At 42.8% G+C, this 16,803-nt stretch overlaps 1 protein-coding gene across 1 annotated transcript in view; it reads left to right on the top strand.

The window, feature by feature from the left end:
• TMEM178A (transmembrane protein 178A) overlaps positions 1-16,803 on the top strand; it is a 294,367-nt gene that overhangs the window by 109,713 nt on the left and 167,851 nt on the right. Inside the window, exon 8 of the mRNA XM_015094419.4 lies at positions 6,653-6,822. The gene's annotated coding sequence lies outside the window, so the exon portion shown is untranslated. The remainder of the gene's footprint in view (positions 1-6,652; positions 6,823-16,803) is intronic.

Genomic DNA, 16,803 nt, shown 5'->3' with positions numbered 1-16,803 from the left:
ATGTAATGAAGAATGAAGATCCAGCACTGCCAAAAAAAAAAAAAGATTTATCTGTAAAAATGTCCAAAAGCAGAGAGTATATGATTTATTTATGTATTAGTGAGAGGGTAACAGGCAGTAAGGCTAGGAGTCTCCAAATGGAGGAAATAGCCTGCAAGTGTCAGACATTTTTCCCTCTCTTAAGCGGCAAGAGGAAACAGACTAGCAATATTTTTTCCGTCTCTATACAAATTTAAAAGGAGGTTTCTCTTAAAATACTGTGTTGCCATAATGACACCTGGTTTCACCTGAAGTTAACTATTCTCAAACCTTGAGATAACCAATGCATTTTTCTTATGGAAATGTTTGTCTTAAGCTATGCTAATATATTATGCATTTACCGCAAACTCTGTCTTCAAGTCGGTTCTGCCAAATGGCTCAGAACCTGCTTGACAAAGCAGTATGTTATACTCAGATATTGTTGCCATAATCTATGTAAATGAAACTATTTGTATGGTGATCTGCCCTTCTACAAGATTCAAGTTAATCATTTTATGGCCCAGGATGAACAGTTTGGTGCCAAGATTATCCCCAAATGCATCTTATGGGTGAGGGACCTGTGTCATTCTGAGTTTTAAGACATTCCTTTCTTTTATTAACAGACTGCTAGTGACTATATAACATCCAGCTGAAGACTAGCAGGGGGGTACTCTTTCTGCCCCCTTCTGATGCCTATGTCAGGAGCTTTCTCTATGTCCTTTGTACTTTAATAAAACTTTATTACACAGAAGCTCTGAGAGATCAAGCCTCGTCTCTGGCCCCAGATTGAATTTGTCTCCACCGAGGGTCAAGATTCAGCAACAACCTTTCATTAGCTTTGCCACAGAAACAATGACCCCCCAAATCGCAGTGGTTCATAATACTAACTCATTCCTCTTTCACGTGGTTAGTGGCTACAGTCAGCTGCATTTCAGATCCTTGGTCTTACACTGGGACCTAAACTGAAGAAGCAGTCTCCTACCCAGAGCAGAGGGAAAGAGTAGGAGAGCTCATAGAAACATACAGTGGCTCTAAAACTTCTGCTCAGTCTTGGAGTGTAAGAAAGCAACGTGTTGGGGATGATGATGGGGTTGGTATATATATTGTTCCCTTGGAAGACACTGCAAGTCATTTGATACCTGATTAATTGCCTCCAGGAATTATTTCTCAGGAAATGGGAATGAATAGTTAGGGGTGATAATATATCACAATATATTTATCTGTAAATAGAGATATGCATATAAAAAGTCTGAAATATTATTCATTAAAATATTCGTAGGCCAGGAGAATTGAAAACGTTATCTTTCACATGAATGTTCATAACAGCATGATTCATAACAGCCCTAAAAAGTAAACAACTCAAATATTTATCAACGAATGATGAATGGTTTAAAAAAATGTAGTCTATTCATATAATAGAAAGTTGTTCAGGCGTTAAAAAAAATGAAGTACTGTTACCTGCTACAACATGAACCTTGAAAGCATTATGCTGAGTGAAAGAATAAAGTCACAAAAGATCACAAATGGTGTGATCTCAGTTAAATGCACTGTCCAAAGTAGGGAAATGCATAGAGACAGAAAGTAGGTTAGTGGTTGCAAGTGCCTGGGGAGGACAGAGGGTGGGAAGTGACTGCTAGTAGGTACAGTGGTTTCTTTGGCATGCTGAAAAGGTTCTGGAGCTAGATAATGATGTTGATTGCCCAATCTTGTGAATATATTAAAAACTTAATTGTTCACTTTAAAAGGATTAATTTTATGCTATGTGAACTATATCTTAGTTTAAAAAAATTCACGGGAGCTACTGAATGGTGAGATTGTAGGCAATTTTCCCTTTATGTGTAAATTCCTATACTGCCTGCATTTTTTATAATGAGCAGGTTTTATCTTTATATTCAGAGAAAAAGAATGGAGATGTTCTAATGGGGGAGAACACAAAAATATCAGTTGCACAGAATAAAGTTACCTTGAACTTTCCTTAGGACACAATTCATGTATCCTAATTTCTAATTGCAAGTTGAAAATTTGAACCGCACCTGAGTTAAGCACTTAAGAAAAAAATTCGTCATTTTCCTCTAAACTAACTTGGAGATGTGCGATAGCCAAGGTAGAACTATTTAAAATCAGGGAAAAGTGAAAATGGGATTAAAAAGGGGTGCATGTGTGCGTGCCCAGTCGTGCCTGACTCTTTGTGACCCCGTGGACTGTAGCCCGCCAGGCTTTTTTGTCCATGGAACTTTCCAGGCAAGGATGCTGAAGTGGGTTGCCATTTCCTACTCCAGGGAATCTTTCTGACCCAGGCATTGAACCAGTGTCTCCTGTGTTTCCTGCATTGGCAGGCGGATTCTTTACCACTGAGACACCTGGGAAGCCCCTAAGAAGGGGACTATATAGTCAATGCCAATCTATCTCAAGGGAGAAATAGTTTCTCCCCACCCCAGAGTCAGTCAGGAGCATAGTAATCTCCATCTTCTTCTTTCTACATGTGGGGAAAAATCAAAACCACAGCTTCATCTCTTGGTTCTCCCATCAGAAAGATTACAAGCTTAATTACAGTTTTGGCCCAGGGTTTCATTTTACTTTTGAGTGAACCTGAGAGCTAGTATCCTAGTCAGGAAACAATTTTTTTTTCAGGATAAAGGTCTGGGGGTAAGGGAGTTGCAGAGAAGAGAGACGGAGGCCTAGTCCAGGATGCTCAAGCTGACATCAGAGGGTGTGACGTCTTTGAGCTGGGGAGGGGCTGGTGACTTCCAGAGAGTGAGCCGCATTCAGAGTGGAGATTTAGACTAAGCTAGGTCTGCGGATGAACTCAGGCATCTCCCTGACCTGTTCAACAGGAATTTCCCCAGGACTCAGCAAATGCTGTTGACCCCTCCACATTCAGGGTTGACTAGGCACCCCACTCCAGTACTCTTGCCTGGAAAATCTCATGGATGGAGGAACCTGGGTGTCTGCAGTTCATGGGGTCACACAGAGTCAGACACGACTGAAGTGACTTAGCAGTAGCAGCAGCAGAGAATCAGCAGCTAGGGTCTGTTCCACAACCTGAACTTCTCAACAATAAAGGAGATAAGTGAACAATGTTCCAAGAGCCACAAAAGTCCAACAGGCATGAAACATATCTATTGGATAGGTAAGGCCTCTGTCTGCGACAGATTTATAGAGGAGAGAGGCTCACATGTAATCAGGGAAAATCAGTGCTTGTATTTATGCGTAGGTGTCCATAAGTGCCTATTTCTAAGAAGGCCACAGCTTAGGTTCTTTACAAATAGCACACCATAAATGGAATTGGCCCAAACATTGCTGTTAGCCACAGTTTTGATCTGAAAGATCAAAGAGAACTTAAGAAAAAAAAAAAGTCCTATGACTTATCAGAATGTTGTTAAATGTTCCTTGGCCAGGAGTAGTCATGATACAATGATGTAGCTTATCACTCACGATTTACTATTTGAAAAATAGTAAATCTAACAACTCTAGCAAGAAAATACAAGGTTTTGCTGTGCCCTTCCTAAAACAACTCCTGAAGAACAAAACCCAAAGCACAAAGAGCACTGCAGCTCAGAACATTTTTGCCCGGCATTTCTGATAATATTATGCTAATTCTAACGTGCAACACAGATTGCATTCACAAGGTGTAACCAGAAGCAATCAGTGTATAAAGCATATTTTCTCCTTAGCCCTGTCTGACACTGTACCCTAGAGAGGTGGCAGGAACCTCTGGGTCTCACATCAGAGATGGCAGGCAGGGACTTAATATGATGACTGATTGCTGAATTTCACTAACAAGCACCAGATAGTAATCTATATAGACTCTGTGTCTTGTATATGACAAGTTACAGGCATTTGGGGTTTTCTACTAATCTGAGAAAAAGAGGATTCTGCAGCTGGAAGAGTGCATGCTGATTTTATTCAAGCACATTGAACTGTGTCCAGCATATAGTAGGCTCTCAAAAGATATGTTTTTACGTGATAAATGAATGAATGAAGTACTGCTAGGGCACACTGTATTAGCCAGAGTTCTTCAGAGAAACATAACCAATGAGACGCATGTATATATGTGTTTATACACACTCATATATATAAACATATATAATGCACTCCTATGTGTATATAGGAGTTGGCTCACACAGTTATGGAGGCTGAGGAGTTCAGACCCAGAAGAACAATTGGTATAGTTCCAGTTTAAGTCTGAAGGCCCTGAGAAGCAGAAGAGCTGATGGTGTAAGTCAATTCCAGTCCAAGTTTGAGTCTGAAGGCAAGAGAAAATCAATGTCCCAGTTCAAAGGCAATAGGGCAGAGAGAGAAAATTTGTTCTCACTCATCCTTTTATTCTGTGCAGGCCTTGAGTGGATTGGTGAGGCCCACACACACTGGGGAGAAAAATCTGCTTTACTCAATCTGCAGATGCAAATACTAATCTCATCTGAAAACATCCTCAGAGACACACCCAGAAATAATGTTTCCACAATCGTCAGGGGCACCCTGTGGCCCCATGCAAGTTGACACATAAATATTCTCCAAATCCCATGCTCATCCTACCCCCTTAGCAGGACAAGTTTCATGAACCAAACACCTTTTCTATGACTTTTGAAAGGAATGAATACATTTGTGAGGCTAAAGTGGATGGTTTAAAATCAAAATTTTCTGGACGTGAAGCTAATGGCACAAAAGTAGATCCATGATTTCTGACAGTATTCCGTGCCTGCTGGATACACTTGATTAATTGGTACTGTGCTCCCTTAATCAGCCACACTTTAATACTTGGATAATCAAACCAACGTCAGAGTGTAGGATGCACAGAAGACAGGCAAAGTGCAGAGTCTGAACAGATGGCTAGGTGAGAGAGCAGAGAGGCGGGCTAAGCAGAGGCCGCAGTTAATGGGGAAACATCTCAGCTAAGAGTTTTCACCTGGAATCAGCTGCTGCTGCTGCTGCTAAGTCACTTCAGTCGTGTCCTACTCTGTGCGACCCCATAGACAGCAGCCCACCAGGCTCCCCATCCCTGGGATTCTCCAGGCAAGAACACTGGAGTGGGTTGTCATTTCCTTCTCCAATGCATGAAAGTGAAAAGTGAAAGTGAAGTCGCTCAGTTGTGTCTGACTGTTCGCGACCCCATGGACTGCAGCCTACCAGGCTCCTCCATCCATGGGATTTTCCAGGCAAGAGTACTGGAGTGGGTTGCCATTGCCTTCTCCGTGGAATCAGCTGAGGAGGTTTAAAAACTATCCTGTCCAAGCCTTCCTCTAGAGCAATTAAATTAGAATATCTTGGGAGGTGGGAGATGGTGGCACCAAAGTGCAAGTAATTTTTTTGTTTTGTTTTTTAGTTTTTATTTAAAAATTTATTTATTTTTAATTGAAGGATAATGTCTTTACAGTATTGTGTTGGTTTCTGCCAAACATCAACATGAATCAGCCATAGATGCTGCTAAAGTGCAGCCTGTTCTGGGCTGTCCAATCAGTTCTTTACTAGAAGAGAGTGAGATGGCTCCTTTGTGAAAACCAACTCAGTGGAGAATAGTGGTTCCCAAACACATCTGCACGTTGGAATCATAGTTTGGAAGCAGATTTTGGAAAGCTTCAAAACCTGCTTATGCCTGGAATTCACCCCTAGAAACTGTGATTGAATGGGTCTAGGGTGTAGTCTCAGAGAAGGCGATGGCACCCCACTCCAGTACTCTTGTCTGGAAAATCCCATGGACAGAGGAGCCTGGTGGGCTGCAGTCCATGGGGTTGCGAAGAGTGGGACACGACTGAGCGACTTCCCTTTCACTTTTCACTTTCATGCATTGGAGAAGGAAATGGCAACCCACTCCAGTATTCTTGCCTGGAGAATCCCAGGGACAGGGGAGCCTGTTGGGCTACCGTCTATGGGGTCGCACAGAGTTGGACACGACTGAAGTGACTTAGGAGCAGCAGCAGCAGCAGCAGGGTGTAGTCTGGGCTTTGGAATTTTAAATAGATCCCCCCCAAATGCATAATCTCCAGTCCCACTCCAGATCTCAGAATTTGCATATAGATGTTTTAAAAATTGTGGTAAAATACAGACATACCCTCAGTATCTGAGAAGGATTGGTTCCAGGAAACTGCTGATACCAAAATCCACAGATGCTCAAGTCCCTTAGATAAAATGGGGCAGTATTTGCATATAACCTACACACACCCTCCAGTTCAGTTCAGCTCAGTTCAGTTGCTCAGTCGTGTCCGACTCTTTGCGACCCCATGAATTGCAGCACGCCAGACCTCCCTGTCCATCACCGACTCCCGGAGTTCACTCAAACTCATGTCCATCGAGTCCACCCTCTAGTATACTTTAAATCATCTCTAGATTACTTATTACGTAATTCAATGTAAATGCTATGTAAATAGTTGCTGGTGAGTGGCAGTTAAGTTTTGCTTTATGGGATTTTTTCCCCCAGAATATTGTCAACCCATGGTTGGTTGAATCTGTGGATGTGGAATCCATGGATATTAAGGGTCAACTGTACACATAGCATAGAGTTTACCATCCTAATCATTTTTTAAGTGTACAGTTCAATATTGTGAAGTATATTCACATTATTGTGCAATCAGTCTCCAGAATTGTTTTCATTTTGCAAACAGAAACTTCCATTGAACAACCACTTCTCATTCTCCAGGCTCTGATAACCACTTGTTGGGATGCCCTCTGCAAGCATTGTAGTTGCCAGCCTCAACACTGAGTCCAGAGACAGCAACCGAGACTTCAGTGATTTATTGAACAGGGGATCTCATGAGTCCAAAACAAAGGGTCCTGGAGCAACACCTGAAAATATATGGCAGACAACGGGTAAGACATAGCAGCAAGCTTTGACTTAGGGGAGAAGGAGGTTACCATTTATAGGAGGAACTGAAGTCAGGTTGGCTCATCAGTTACCAGGGAAACCAGCAGCTGAGACCCATGCCTTATAGCCCCTCAGGTTAACAACCATTATGAGGGCAAATATTGCTCTTTAATAAACTACCAGGTAGAGCTGTTCTGGCCTAAGGATTAGCTGGGGCAGGGGTGAGCACAGTCATGTGGGTGAGGTGTAGGTGTAACAGGGATTGGTCAATAGGGGACATACAGACAGCAAGAGAACAGTCATCTTGAGGAGCCATCCACCACCATTCACCACCGTTCTACCTTCTTTCTCTATGAATTCAGCTATTGCTGGTGCCTCATGTAAGTGAGATCATACAGTATTTGTGATTATGTGACTAGCTTATTTCACTTCGCTCAGCGCCTCAAGGTCCATCCATATTGTAGCATGTGTCAGAATTTCCTTCCTTTTTAAAGTTGAATAATGTTCCACTGGATGCAGATACCACAGCTTAATTATCCATTTTATCTGTCAGTGGGCATTTGAGTTGCTTCACTTCTGGACTATCATGAATAGTGCTGCTGCTGCTGCTGCTGCTGCTGCTAAGTCACTTCAGTCGTGTCCGACTCTGTGCGACCCCATAGACGGCAGCCCAACAGGCTTCCCCGTCCCTGGGATTCTCCAGGCAAGAATACTGGAGTGGGTGGCCATTTCCTTCTCCAATGCATGAAAGTGAAAAGTGAAAGTGAAGTCACTCAGTCGTGTCCGACTCTTAGCGACTCCATGGACCGCAGCCCACCAGGCTCCTCCATCCATGGGATTTTCCAGGCAAGAGTACTGGAGTGGGGTGCCATAGTGCTGCTAGGTATACAAATATCTCTTTGAGACCTTGCTTCCAGTTCTTTTGGGTATCTCCAGAAGTGAAATTGCTGGGTCAGAGAGTACTATTTTTAATTTTTTTAGGACCCATCATACTGTTTTCCACAGAAGCCGCACTATTTTACATTTCCACCAACAGTGTACGAGGGTTCCAACTTCTCTGTCCTTGCTGGCAAGGTATTTTCTGTTTGTTTTTGATAGTAGTTATCCTAATGGGTGTGAGGAACAGAATCTGCATTTTAACCAGATCTGCAGATAATTGTGTTTGGTTACAGTTTGAACTTCTGCTGAGGGCAAAATTGGGTAAGGTAAGTATATAGGGGACTAGGAGAAGATAAAGGCCAATTAAGTTTGCTATGTAGCTTCTACTGGTGCTGTCTCCAGGCTGATAAGGGTCTAGGATTGTCTCTGATGGTTAACTTCTGCCTTTCCTGGGGGAGAGGGGAGAAGGGGAAACTTTACGAATTTATATCCTGCTTTTAAGCAAGTAGGGAAAGGATAGAGAACTTTTTTTGTCTTATATTTTTCAATTGTCTTCAGCTCAAAATAATCAATGTGTCAAAGTGGCATATTTCAGGGTGGCATATTCTTACTCTTCACACACAGCCTAGAGTCCCTGTATTCATTATGCTACCAGCTGTGAAAAAGGGTCCCACAACACTCCTCTTCCTTCATCACTGAGGATTCACTGCCTTCTCCAATGTCACAGAAAGAAAACTTCTCAAGGGCCTCAGGGGCTCTCAGATTCTCCAGCGTGTAGCTGACATTCTCAACAAGATGTCTTGATGGAAACGATGTTATGGAAATTTAGAATCCAGCAGATCCCCTTGGAAGTGCTAGTTTACCACTGCTTCTCGTTTATTAAATCAATGCTTATTTCTGACCCGGAGCTGGATACAGATCTTCTTCCTTATTCATAAACAGTATATTCTCTAAATTGACTCACCACTCTTTACCCTTGCTTCCAATGACAGATGGTAGCTATTCCTTGTGTTCCCTGCTTTTGAACATGGACATTAATCTGTGGACTGAACATTAGGGAGAAAGTGCACTGACTGTCTCCACGGTACATATGTGACCTTCTCCTGTGGTCCTCAGGAAGCTTGGCCTAGCAAAGAACTTCAATATTCACCAAGAGACTAAGCTGTAAATATCAAACTGTTTGTTTGACTTGTAACATTAATCTTTCTGTGGCTTTAGGCATAAAATAATAAGGAAAACATCACAACTTACTACAGCAAGTCAATGGGCCAATGAAATGAATGTTGTTATGTTTCAAAATTGTGCCAAGTTTATGTTGATAAAGTGACTTTCTTCTGGGAATCTGAAAAATAGTGCCTATGGTTCTAATCCCACGTGACTCTGACTATGTTTTAGATTTACATGAAACAGGAAATTGGCCCAATGTGGCCTCATTCATCTTCATAACTCCTCTACTGATGGAATTTATAGTGGGTGTAGTGTTATTATTCTTTCACTACTGAGCTCTAGAGAGATTAAGCTTTCAGTCAAACTAGCAAATTCTGTATTGGTTCCAGAACCAAGAGAAAAAGAATAGGTCCGTGGCTATGTATACATGAAAAATCAAAACTTTAAAAATTGCTGTTATATGGTGGAAATGAAGACATTTTGTCAATTGAAAGCAGGTGAGTCTCACAGACTAAGTGCCTGGTTAGAATTGCCTTGTTGGTCCCATAGAACAACTGGTCAGTTCAACTTAACCACAACTTTGATGGATTAAAAACTCAAACTTAGAATGTTTGACCTACCATCTAAATTGACTGTGTAGACCAGCAGCATATGGACTGTTACAATTAGGACAGTCTTTCTAATCACCTTCAAGAAAAACCATCTGACTCTACATTTTCATTCTTGGGCATTTATCAAATAGGAAAGGCCAAATAGCTCCAAATCCTTCTTTCCATATCCTTTGAGTATGGTATGCATTTTGACATGGTCCATATTTCTGTTAGAAATTTTCTTACCTCCTAGTACAGTTCAGTTCAGTCACTCGGTCGTCTCTTTGCAACCCCATGAATTGCAGCATGCCAGGCCTCCCTGTCCATCACCAACTCCCAGAGTTTACCCAAACTCATGTGCATTGAATCAGTGATGCCATTCAGCCATCCTATCCTCTGTTGTCCCCTTCTCCTGCCCCAATCCCTCCCAGCATCAGAGTCTTTTCCAATGAGTCAACACTTCTCATGAGGTGGCCAAAGTATTGGAGTTTCAGCTACAGCATCAGTCCTTCCAATGAACACCCAGGACTGATCTCCTTTAGGATGGACTGGTTGCCTCTTCTTGCAGTCCAAGGGACTATCAAGAGTCTTCTCCAACACCACAGTTCAAAAGCATCAATTCTTCGGTGCTCAGCCTTCTTCACAGTCCAACTCTCACATCCATACATGACCACTGGAAAAACCATAGCTTTGACTAGATGGACTTTTGTTGGCAAAGTAATGTCTCTGTTTTTGAATATGCTGTCTAGGTTGGTCATAACTTTCCTTCCAAGGAGTAAGCGTCTTTTAACTTCATGGCTGCAATCACCATCTGCAGTCTTAGTACAGGAGACCTGAAATGATAACACTTAAACAAGATAGAATTTCTTTTTTTCACAAATAAAAGAAGCATAGAGAATTGGTGTAGCTCACAGGCAGGACATGAATGTTCTGTGCCTGTTCTTGTTGTTCAACCGCTAAGTCATGTCTGACTCTGCGACTCCGTGGACTGAAGTATGCCAGGCTCCTTGTACTTCACTATCTCCCAGAGTTTGCTCAGATTCATGTCCATTGAGTTGGTGATACTAACCATCTCCTCCTCTATCGCCCCCTTCTCCTCCTACCCTCAGTCTTTCCCAGCATCAGGGTCTTTTCCAATGAGTCGGCTCTTCGCATCAGGTGCCCAAAGTATTGGAGCCTCAGCTTCAGCATCAGCCCTTCCAATGAATATTCAGGGTTGATTTACCTTAAGATTGACTAGTTTGGTCTCCTTATAGTCCAAGGGACTCTCAAGAGTCTTCTTCAGCACCACAATTCGAAAATATCAATTCTTCAGTGCTTAGCCTTGAAAGCAAATTGCTTCTGTTATTTTAAGCTATTATGACAGAGAGTAAAGCGTTTGTAGATATGATAACTACATCTTAGATGGCCAGAGTGGGTCAGTGTGCTCTAGCACAGACGACTTCAGGAAGAGTAGCAGCAACAAAAATTACTGATTATGCTTTTGATAACCTACTATCATGCTCTAAGATCTGTTTAGTCACTACACAGGTGAGTTAAATGAGGGGATAACAGAACTCACCATTCCTTTAGTTTTCTTTGATGATGACACATTTTAGAATTCTCTTAAAAATACAGGGTTACTTTTGGTTTACTATTTTGTTAGGAAGAGACCATCCCAGTAGTGCTTATTTTGGGTCAGGAAGCCAATTTGAAGATTCTGTTATTTACTAGACTTATCCACTCAGACTGTAATTCACGAAATGGGGCTAATAACCCCATTGGATTGGGGTTGGATTAACAGAAACTTTGTTCCTACCATGAAATGGACTCAAACTCTGTTTGTCTCTGGATCCCCCTATGTAAGGCTCTGCTTTGAATATGTGTGAGGGGAGCAGTGATATTCTGGGTCCCTGGGGGTTAGTACAAGTCCAAAGCCATGTTGATAATTTGTGAAAGGTATAGATATTTCCCATTCTCTAGTACACAATTCAGAGAAGGCAATGGCACCCCACTCCAGTACTCTTGCCTGGAAAATCCCATGGACAGAGGAGCCTGGTGTGCTGCAGTCCACAGGGTCGCTAAGAGTCGGACACGACTGAGCGACTTCACTTTCACTTTTCACTTTCATGCATTGGAGAAGGAAATGGCAACCCACTCCAGTGTTCTTGCCTGGAGAATCCCAGGGACAGGGGAGCCTGGTGGGCTGCCGTCTATGGGGTTGCACAGAGTAGGACACGACTGAAGCAACTTAGCAGCAGCAGCAACAGCAGTACCTTGGTAAATGTATGCAGGCACTTTAGGTAAAGGGATAGAGACAGATTTTCATAGGTTCTTACAATGTCCTTCCTCAAGATTTCTCCTTTTCATTCCTTGGATTGAGAGTCTGAATATTGGGAAATAGGTCATGATTCTCTAGTGATGATTTAAGACAGGTATGATGATTTAAGTCTAGGTTCACTGGGCTTAGACAGTTTTCAGTTTTACAGGGCAAGGAAATCCTGAATAGGCTGCCCATCTTGTTCAGTTTTAGAAATAACATCATCAATTAGCCACCATCAAAAGATCCCTGGAAGTCAAGTCATTCTGCTATTATAATCACTACATCTACTCTGGCACTTAAATCCCAGTATTTAGTGTCTGCTCCTCTTGATATCCATCAGCCCTGCTGAAATCGGGGAACTAATTTTAATAGCAACGTCTCCCACCTTCATCCTCAGGGTACAGCAGAAGTTCAACAAAGCACTCTTCAAGGATTCTGATTCTTTCTTCATCAATATTTCCCCCAGTGCTTTAGAAAAGGGAGTGTTCTGTGGTCTTAGTTTGGGTACGTGCTAGATATCGTGTCTGATAAATCCATTTCCAGTCTTATCTCCCTAAGCTTCTGGAGTCATAGCATTTCAGCTTCCTTCAGTGATAGAACACAGTGGAATCCAGGTTACAGTCTACCAACTGAGTCAACCATTGTCTCAAGCTAAGGAGAATGAGTGCAGAATCCCTGGACCTCTGGCTACTGCACCCGTGCTAATAATTTGGCCCATAAGATTATGCTTCTGGTAGAATACTCAATAAATTCTCCAATTTTTTTTTTACCAATATTACTTTTAGCAAAATCTTGCAATTCTTTTGGCGTATGAATCTTTTCCTTCTGTGTTTGACTTTTAAAACTGGTCCCTAAAGGCATGCTAGATCTAGAACTACTTACAAGCCTGCAGGGAATGAAGGGTCATGGGTGAAAAGCAGGAGAACTGGAATTCCTGCAGGAGATAATGGTCTCAGATGAGGTCACTATAAGGTCTTCAAGCAGGCCAGATGAGCATCTTTAGACAGGGGAGAAGGTACTGCTTCTTTTGGTAAGAAAGGTGCAGTGGAATTTGAGGCTACTCAGAATCACCTAGATCCATTCAATGCCCTCATTCCATTTGTTGTGGTCCCTCTTTCCCAGACAAGGCCCTGACTTTCACATATGATATCTAGTGAGGAAATGAATTCAACTTGCATTTAAATTCAGTAACTGGCCAGATCTGACTCTGCACTGGCTTTGCATTTGACGGCCATGTGACTATAAGAGATTAAAAAAACCTCTTTTTAAGGAGTCCTAAAAGCTTCCTGTTTCTCAAAGAATACCTGGGTATGAGAATTTACATTCTTTAGTCTGTCTTCATTTTTATAAGCTCACAAATGCTAATAGAGGCAGCCATCCCAACCCGCATTTTATATATTCCTTAACCCCATGTAATGGTGTTAAATGGAAAACAATCAAAAGGGAAGGCAAAATTTTCAATAGATCCTTCATTCTGTTAGGGAAACACTGACTGAAGCCTCCTGGCCTGGCCAGACACCATAGTCACCAGGTGCATGAGTTATCTTAACAACAGGAGGTCTGGTAAGTAATGTGGGACTAACAAGCTACCACCAACTGGAAGAATTCAGGAAAGGTCAAAAGGAGAGAGGAGATGTCAGGCCATATGTCTTACCAACCTCCTGAAATCCTTGCTGGAGTCCATCTTGGCCAAGGAGTCAGAATGATTGTCCAGAGACAACCTGGAAACTAACACCATCGCCGTAAAACCTGAGACTGTGAGCCACGTGGCAGAGCACGGCTCTCCGCCTAGGTGCCCTTTCCCAATAAATTTTCTTGCTTTGTCAGCACATGTGCCTCCTCAGACAACTCATTTCCAAGTGTTAGACAAAAGCCCACTCTCAGGCCCTGGAAGAGGTCCCCTTTCCTGCAACAATTCCAAATGACAAAAGGTAATATCTAAGTTGCTGTTTTATCATCTCACATACCATGGGTTACTAGTCATGGTCACATACCATGACTCACACACCATGGGTCACATCCCATCATTTAATGATACTCCAATACTTCCTTCAAGCCCAAATTGGTCAGATAGTCAATCAAATGTTCCATGTCCTTGAAACCTATTGTTTGTAACCATTTATAGTCTAATTTTTGTACTGATCAGAGTTCTTTAGTTGTAATCAATGACTTTTCTCTGGTTACTTTAAGCAGAAAGGAATTTATTCAGGGATATAGAGACTAAAGAATCGCACAAATATTGAAGAAACAGACTTCCAGGAATAGCCTCAGTGTGCACATCCACATTCCAAAGTGACCTTCCAAAGGAGTTACCGCATCTCCTATGATCAGGAAGCCACTATGCTGCTGGTTCCAGTCCATGCTAGAAATGTGAATTACTCATGCCCCACCTGTTCCCTGTACAACTTATTCTGAATCAGTCTAATATGGATGCATTGCATTGCTGGAATATCAATCACCCTAGGTGTCCTGCGCAAGGAGAACTGGGAAATACAATTTTTTAATTTGTTTATTTATTGTTGAGAAGACAGGATCTACACCGTGAGGAACTATAAAGACATTAAGAAGGTGATCAAAATATATATGTATGTTGACCACATGGTATGGCATGCAGGAACTAAGTTCCCAGACCAGGGACCAAACCCTCACCCAGTGCAATGGAAGTGCCGAGTCTTAACACCTGGACTGCCTGAGAAGTCCCTATTTTTTGGACAGCTGAGAAGAAGCCTGGAGAACAGAAAAGAAAAGAGAAATCAGAGTTTACTTCTTGGATTGGGTGGTAGGACCATAAGGATTCATTGTTTATTTTGGCTGCACCACACAGCTTATGAAATCTTTGTTCTCCAACAAGGGATCAAACGGCTGCTCTTGGCAGTGAAATCAAGGACTCCTAACCACTAGACCGCCAAGGAATTCCCAGGATTTGTTATTTTCTAATGCTTTATAATGACTACAGATGCATAATGAATTCATATGGGTTCTCCAGAGAAACAGACCAATAAGATTGCTCAGTCTATCATCTATCTATCTATCTGTCTATCTATCCATCTATCATCTACTGTAAGGAATTAGCCCATGAGAGTATAGAGGCTAAAGTTGGCAAGCTGGAGACTCAAGAGAGCCAATGAAAGAGTTTTAGTCTGTGCCCGAAGGCTGGAGACCAATGACCCAGCACAAATGCCATCAGGCAGAGAGTAAGAATTCTTCCTCATGTGCTCAGTTGCTTAGTCGTGTCCGACTCTGTGACCCTGTGGACTGTAGCCCCCAGGCTCCTCTGTCTATGGGATTATGCCAGGAGAATATTGGAGTGGGTTGCCATGCCCTCCTCCAGGGGATCTTCCTGACCCAGGATCGAATCCATGTCTCATGCAATTCCTGCATTATAGGTGGATCCTTTACCACTGAGCCACCTTGCTTCCCTGGTGGCTCAGCAGTCAAGAATTCGCCTGTAATGCAGGAGATGTAGGTTTATTCCGTGGGTCTGGAAGATCCCCTGGAGAAGAAAATGACAACCAACTCCAATATTCTTGCCTGGGAAATCCCATGGACAGAGGAACCTGGTGGGCTTCAGTCCACGGGGTTACAAGAAAGTCAATCGGACATGACTGAGCGACTAAACAAGAATTCTTTCTCACTCAGTCTTTATTCTACTCAGGCCTTCAAGAGGCCCACCTACAAGGGGGAGGGCAATCAGTTTTTATTCAGTCTAGTGATTCAATGCTAGTCTCATCCAGAAGCTCACTGGCAGACACACCCAGAAGAAATGTTTAAATCAAATATCTGGTCTCTCTGTGACCAAAATTGACACATAAAACTAGCCATTACAATATGTTACCTATTTTTATGTATATATCAAAGAATACTACTTTTTGCTATGAGATTAAAAAAAGAATTTGGGGGCAACAACAAGTGACTAATGGCCACTATGAAATGCAGTCCCTGTAGTTAAGTTTTCTAACAAACTCTTAAGTTTTTTAAGAGTTTAAGTGTAAATGCCCAGGGAAGGAATAGTTTTTTTTAGTTGCTGTTCAGTTCAGTTTAATTCAGTTCAGTCATTCAGTCGTGTCTGACTCTTTGCGACCCCATGAATTGCAGCACGCCAGGGCTCCCTGTCCATCACCAACTCCCGGAGTTCATTCAGACTCACGTCCATCGAGTCAGTGATGCCATCCAGCCATCTCATCCTCTGTCTTCCCCTTCTCCTCCTGCCCCCAATCCCTCCCAGCATCAGGGTCTTTTCCAATGAGTCAACTGTTCGCATGAGGTGGCCAAAGTATTAGAGTTTCAGCTTTAGAATCATTCCTTCCAAAGAAATCCCAGGGCTGATCTCCTTCAGAATGGACTCCTTGTAGTCTAGGGGACTCTCAAGAGTCTTCTCCAACACCACAGTTCAAAAGCATCAATTCTTCAGCGCTCAGCCTTCTTCACAGCCCAGCTCTCACATCCATACATGACCACAGGAAAAACCATAGCCTTGACTAGACAGACCTTAGTCGGCAAAGTAACGTCTCTGCCTTTGAATATGCTATCTAGGTTGGTCATAACTTTTCTTCCAAGGAAGTATTAGGAGAAGGCAATGGCACCCCACTCCAGTACTCTTGCCTGGAGAGTCCCATGGATGGAGGCGCCTGGTAGGTTGCAGACCATGGGGTCGTGAAGAGTCGGGAACGACTGAGCAACTTCACTTTCACTTTTCACTTTCATGCACTGGAGAAGGAAATGGCAACCCACTCCAGTGTTCTTGCCTGGAGAATCCCAGGGATGGGGAGCCTGGTGGGCTGCCGTCTATGGGGTCGCACAGAGTAGGACACGACTGAAGTGACTTAGCAGCAGCAGCAGCAGCAGCAGCAGCAGCAGCAGTCATTTGTATCTTGGTTTGAAGGTAGAGGGCTTCCCTGGTAGCTCAGCTGGTAAAGAATCCACCTGCAATGCAGGAGACCCTGATTTGATTCCTGGGTCGGGAAGATCCCCTGGAGAAGGAATAGGCTACTCACTCCAGTATTCTTGGGCTTCCCTGGTGGCTCAGCTGGTAAAGAATCTGCCTGCAA

Source organism: Ovis aries, chromosome 3, assembly GCF_016772045.2.
Source record: "Ovis aries strain OAR_USU_Benz2616 breed Rambouillet chromosome 3, ARS-UI_Ramb_v3.0, whole genome shotgun sequence".
NCBI classification, from domain to species: Eukaryota; Metazoa; Chordata; class Mammalia; order Artiodactyla; family Bovidae; genus Ovis; species Ovis aries.
The sequence above is the reverse complement of the archived record's forward strand: the minus strand, read 5'-3'. Positions and strand labels throughout refer to the sequence as shown.